We start from the raw sequence: 6,174 nt of genomic DNA on the forward strand, positions 1-6,174 counted from the left end.
ATCATTCGAATATACAATCCAAGTTCTATAATGAAAAATTTCCACAAGCATATGAAAGTGATATCATAGGAGACTCTCTATCATGAAGATCATGGTGCTACTTTCAAGGACAAGTGTGGAAAAAGGATAGTAAAATTGCCCCTTCTCTCTTTTTCTCTCATTTTTTTGTTTGGGCCTTTCTCATTTTTTGGGCCTATTTTTTTTTTGTTCGGAGTCTCATCCCGACTTGTGGGGGAATCATAGTCTCCATCATCCTTTCTTCACTGGGACAATGCTCTAATAATGAAAATCATCACACTTTTATTTACTTACAACTCAAAAATCACAACTCAATACTTAGAACAAATCATGACTCTATATGAATACCTCCGGCGGTGTACCGGGATGTGCAATGAATCAAGAGTGACATGTATGAAAGAATTATGAAAGGTGGCTTTGCCACTAATACGATGTCAACTACATGATCATGCAAAGCAATATGACAGTGATGAAGCGTGTCATAATAAACGGAATGGTGGAAAGTTGCATGGCAATATATCTCGGAATGGCTATGGAAATGCCATAATAGGTAGGTATGTGGCTGTTTTGAGGAAGGTATATGGTGGGTGTATGGTACCGGCGAAAGTTGCGCGGCACAAGAAAGGCTAGAAATGGTGGAAGGGTGAGAGTGCGTATAATCCATGGACTAAACGTTAGTCATAAAGAACTCACATACTTACTGCAAAAATCTATTAGTTATCAAAAATAAGTACTACGCGCATGCTCTTAGGGGGGTAGATTGGTAGGAAAAGACCATCGCTCGTCCCCGACTGCCACTCATAAGGAAGACAATCAAAAAATAAATCATGCTCCGACTTCATCACATAACGGTTCACCTACGTGCATGCTACAGGAATCACAAACTTTAACACAAGTATTTATCAAATTCACAATTACTCACTAGCATGACTCTAATATCACCATCTCTCAAAACAATCATAAAGAATCAAACTTCTCATAGTATTCAATGCACTTTATACGAAAGTGTTTATTATATCCCTCTTGGATGCCTATCATATTAGGACTAAATTTATAACCAAAGAAAATTACCATGCTGTTCAAAGACTCTCAAAATAATATAAGTGAAGAATGATAGTTCATTAATTTTTGTAAAGTAAAACCACTGTCGTGCTCTCAAAAGATATAAGTGAAGCACTAGAGCAATATTGCCTAGCTCAAAAGATATAAGTGAAGCGCATAGAGTATTCTAATAAATCACGATTCATGCGTGTCCCTCTCAAAAGGTGTGTATGGCAAGGATGATTGTGGAAAACTAAAAAGTAAAGACTCAAATAATACAAGACGCTCCAAGTAAAACACATATGATGTGGTGAATAAAAAATTAGCCTCAAGTAAAGTTACCGATAGACGAAGACGAAAAAGGTGATGCCCGGAAGGCATCCCCAAGCTTAGGATCTTGGTTGTAATTGAATATTACCTTGGGGTGCCTTGTGCATCCCCAAGTTTAGGGTCTTGTCACTCCTTATTCCATAGTCCATCAAATCCTTACCCAAAACTTGAAAACTTCACAACACAAAACTCAACAGAAAATCTCATAAGCTCTGTTAGTATAAGAAAATAAATCACCACTTTATGGTGCAGTTGTGAACTCATTATTTGTTTATATTGGTGTAATATCTACTATATCACAACTTTTCCATGGTTCATACGCCCCGATACTACCCATAGATTCATCAAAATAAGTAAACAACACAAAGAAAACAGAATCTGTCAAAAACAGAACAATTTGTAGCAATCTGGAAACTTCGAATACTTATGTAACTCTAAAAATTATAAAAAATTAGGACAACCTGGGAAATTTGTGTACCAATCCAGTGCAAAAAGAATCAGATCAAAATCACGCTTCTGTGAATTATGCAAATTATTTTCCTGGGCGCAAAAGTTTCTGTTTGTCAGCAAGATTAAAACAACTATCACCGTAAGCTATCCCAAAGGTCTTACTTGGCACAAACACTAATGAAAACACAAAACTACATCTAATCAGAGGCTAGATGAATTACTCAAAGCAAAACAGGAACAAAAAGCAAAGAACGTTGGCTGTGGGGTCAGCTGACCCCACAACTTTGAAGGAAAATAGCCTAAAAACACTGTTCATTTATTGTACATTGTGAAGATTTTTTTCAAAAAAATAGCAATGACCCCACAGATTCTTGAGGTTGCCCTCGCCACTACCTCCCAACAAGCGCTATTGGTTAACACCCTTAGCTAGGGAAAAACATGAATAGGTATAGGTATAATCGTAGTAATGATAAGGCAAATCTCGAAAACTCATCTCATACTCCCTTCGTTCAGCAGCAAGTTTCCTTTGTGGTAAGCAAAAGTAATAAAAAGGGCTAAATTTAATGGGATAAGGATCCCCAAGATTAAGCTCGGGAGGAATTGGTTCCTCCTTTAACCCTTCATATTGTATGACCAACTCATCATTGTAAGCGTTCTTTTGGCAAAAAGTCATGAGCCTGTGTCCAAGAGAGAAACCCAATCCGTTGTTTTGAATAGCAAAATCATCATTAAGCTTAGAAATCTTATCAATGAAAACATCAGTATGGACCCTCTTTCTTAAATTTTCATTATAAGCAACATGATCTAGAGATCGTAAATGCATTATGTCCTCTAGGTTAAAAAGAATTCCCTCTATGGGAGGACGACCACCATCTACTTTATAATGCGCGGAAATTTCACTAGCTTCTTTCATAATAAATCTAAACTCATGTGCTAGAAATATAGTGGCAGCACGCTTAACAGAAGAATGCTCAATATTAGAAAACTCCAGAAAAATCCTTTGTATGGATGGATGCATATGGACAAATTTCCTTTCAAGTTCAACTACGAGAAAATATATATCATCTGCAAGACTACTAGTTCTATGGAGAATAGATCCACCTAACATGGGTAACACACCGGCAGAAGTAAAGAAATCTTGAATAACCCCTTTTCCAATAATATTGCCGCTACCTATGTGAAGTTTTTTTAGTGTGCAAAATAGTAGATTTTTCATGAGGATTAGTATTAGGAAAAGCATCAAAGTTTCCCCCATCATTACTACTATCTTTTTCAGTGATAACCTCCCCAATTTCAGACATGGTGGCAACAAACCAACTAGCAAACGAATAAACCGAAAGCAAACAAAGAAGACGAACGAAAGAGGGGCAAAGAAAAGGCAAATCTTTTCAAAAATCATTTTAGAAGTGGAGGAGAGGAAAACGACAGGCGAATGGCGAATAATGTAATGCAAGAGATGAGAGTTTATGATGGGTACTTGGTATGTCTTGACTTGGCGTCGATCTCTCCGGAAACGGCTCCAAAAATTCTTCCTGCTACTTCTTGAGCTTGCGTTGGTTTTTCCCTTATAGAGGAAAGGGTGATGCAACAAAGTAGGGATAAGTATTTCCCTCAGTTTGAGAACCAAGGTATCAATCCAGTAGGAGACAACGCACAAATCACTGAATACCTGCACAAACAATCAAACAAACTTGCACCCAACATGATAAAGGGGTTGTCGATCCCTTCACAGTTACTTGCAAAACTGAGATCTGATAGAGGTAGATAAAGGATAAAGTAAATATTTTTGGTTTATAGATCGGAAAGTAAAAGATTGCAAAATAGTAGATCCAAAACTAATATTGTAGATTCGAAACTTGTATGATGGAGAATAGACCCGGGGACCATAGGTTTCACTAGAGACTTCTCTCGAGATAGAAAATAAAACAGTGGGTGAACAAATTACCACCGAGCAATTGAAAGAAAAGCGCAAAGTTATGACGATATCTAAGGCAATGCTCATGAACATAGGCATCATGCCCGTGTCAAGTAGACCGAAACGATTCTGCATCTACTACTATTACTCCACACATCGATTGCTATCCATCATGCATCTAGAGTATTAAGTTCATAAAGAACGGAGTAATGCATTAAGTAAGATGACACGATGTAGAGGAATTAACTCAAGCAATATCATGAAAACCCCATCTTTTTATCCTTGGTGGCAACAATACAATACGTGCCTTGTTGCCCCTACTGTCACTGGGAAAGGACACTGCAAGATTGAACCCAAAGCTAAGCACTTCCCCATTGCAAGAAAAACCAATCTAGTTGGCCAAACCAAACCGATAGTTCAAAGAGAATTACAAAGATATCAAATCATGCGTATAAGAATTCAGAGAAGATTCAAATAATATTCATAGGTTAGCTGATCATAAATCCACAATTCATCGGATCTCGGCAAACACACTGCAAAAAAGTATTACGTCGAATAGATCTCCAAGAACATCAAGGAGAACATGGTATTGATAATCAAAAAGAGAGAAGAAGCCATATAGCTACTATCTATGGACCCATAGGTCTGTGGTAAACTACTCACGCTTCATCGGAAGGGCAATAGAGTTGATGTAGAAGCCTCCGTGATTGAATCCCCCTCCGGTAGGACGCTGAAAAAGGCCCGTAGATGGGTTCTCACGGGTATAGAAGGTTGCGGCGGCGGAAAAGTGTTTTCGTAGATGACCCTATTGGTTTGGGGATATATGGCAATATATAGGCGAAAGAATTAGGTCAGGAAGGTCACGGGGGGCCCACAAGGGTGTGGGGCGCGCCCTACCCCCCTGGGCACGCCCTCCGTCCTTTTGGCCACCTCTTGGCTCCTCCGACTCCATCTCCAGGTCTCCTGGTTGTATTCTGGTCCAAGAAAAATCATCACGAAGGTTTCATTCTGTTTGGACTCCGTTTGGTATTCCTTTTCTACGAAACTCAAAAACAAGGAAAAACAGGAATTCGCACTAGGCTTTAGGTTAATAAGTTAGTCTCAAAAATAATATAAAATAGCATATTAATGCATACAAAACATCCAAAATAGATAATAATAGCATGGAACAATAAAAAATTATAGATACGTTGGAGACGGATCACGCAGGTGTAGGCGTCGGCGGCTGGTGGCAGATCGTCTGAGTTCTCAGACGAGGAGCCGTGGTCGTCATCGTTCGAGCAGGTGTCAGAGAGGATGATGAGCCCTTTCAGCCATCAGACCTCCCTGTCCTGCTGCCGCTTGAGCGTCACGAGCCGAGCCGCCTCCACCGCCTCACTCTCGGATTGCTCAATGGCAATTCGAAGGGCCTTGGCGTTCTTACGGCGGAGCCGCTTCGCATGCGTCTCCGCGGTCGTAAGTGCTACCTCTTGAGCACCGCGTTGGATTTCCCCGAAGATGAAAGGATGATGCAGTAAAGTAGCGTAAGTATTTCCCTCAGTTTTTGAGAACCAAGGTATCAATCCAGTAGGAGGTCATGCGCGAGTCCCTCGTACCTACACAAAACGATAGCTACTCGCAACCAACGCGATTAGGGGTTGTCAATCCCTTCAAGGTCACTTACGAGGGTGAGATCTGATAGAGATGATAAATAATAATTTTGGTATTTTTGATATAGAGATGCAAAGTAAAAAGTAAAGGCAAAGTAAAAACAAAGCAAGTAATAAAGTAATGGAGATTGATATGATGAGAATAGACCCGGGGGCCATAGGTTTCACTAGTGGCTTCTCTCAAGAGCATATGTATTCTACGGTGGGTGAACAAATTACTGTTGAGTAATTGATAGAAAAGCGAATAATTATGAGGTTATCTAGGTATGATCATGTATATAGGCATCACGTCTGAGACAAGTAGATCGAAATGATTCTGCATCTACTACTATTACTCCACTCATCGACCGCTATCCAGCATGCATCTAGAGTATTTAGTTAAAAACAGAGTAAGCCTTAAGCAAGATGACATGATGTAGAGGGATAAATTCATGCAATATGATAAAAACCCCATCTTGTTATCCTCGATGGCAACAATACAATACGTGCCTTGCAACCCTTTCTGTCACTGGGTAAGGACACCGCAAGATTGAACCCAAAGCTAAACACTTCTCCCATTGCAAGAACTACCAATCTAGTTGGCCAAACCAAACGGATAATTCGAAGAGACTTGCAAAGATAACTCAATCATACATAAAAGAATTCAGAGAAGAATCAAATATTATTCAAAGATAAGCTGGATCATAAACCCACAATTCATCAGTTTCAACAAACACACCCCAAAAAGAAGATTACATCGAATAGATCTCCATAAGAGAGGGGGAGAACATT

The sequence above is a fragment of the Triticum dicoccoides genome, chromosome 3B, assembly GCF_002162155.2.
Source record: "Triticum dicoccoides isolate Atlit2015 ecotype Zavitan chromosome 3B, WEW_v2.0, whole genome shotgun sequence".
In the NCBI taxonomy this organism is placed as follows: Eukaryota; Viridiplantae; Streptophyta; class Magnoliopsida; order Poales; family Poaceae; genus Triticum; species Triticum dicoccoides.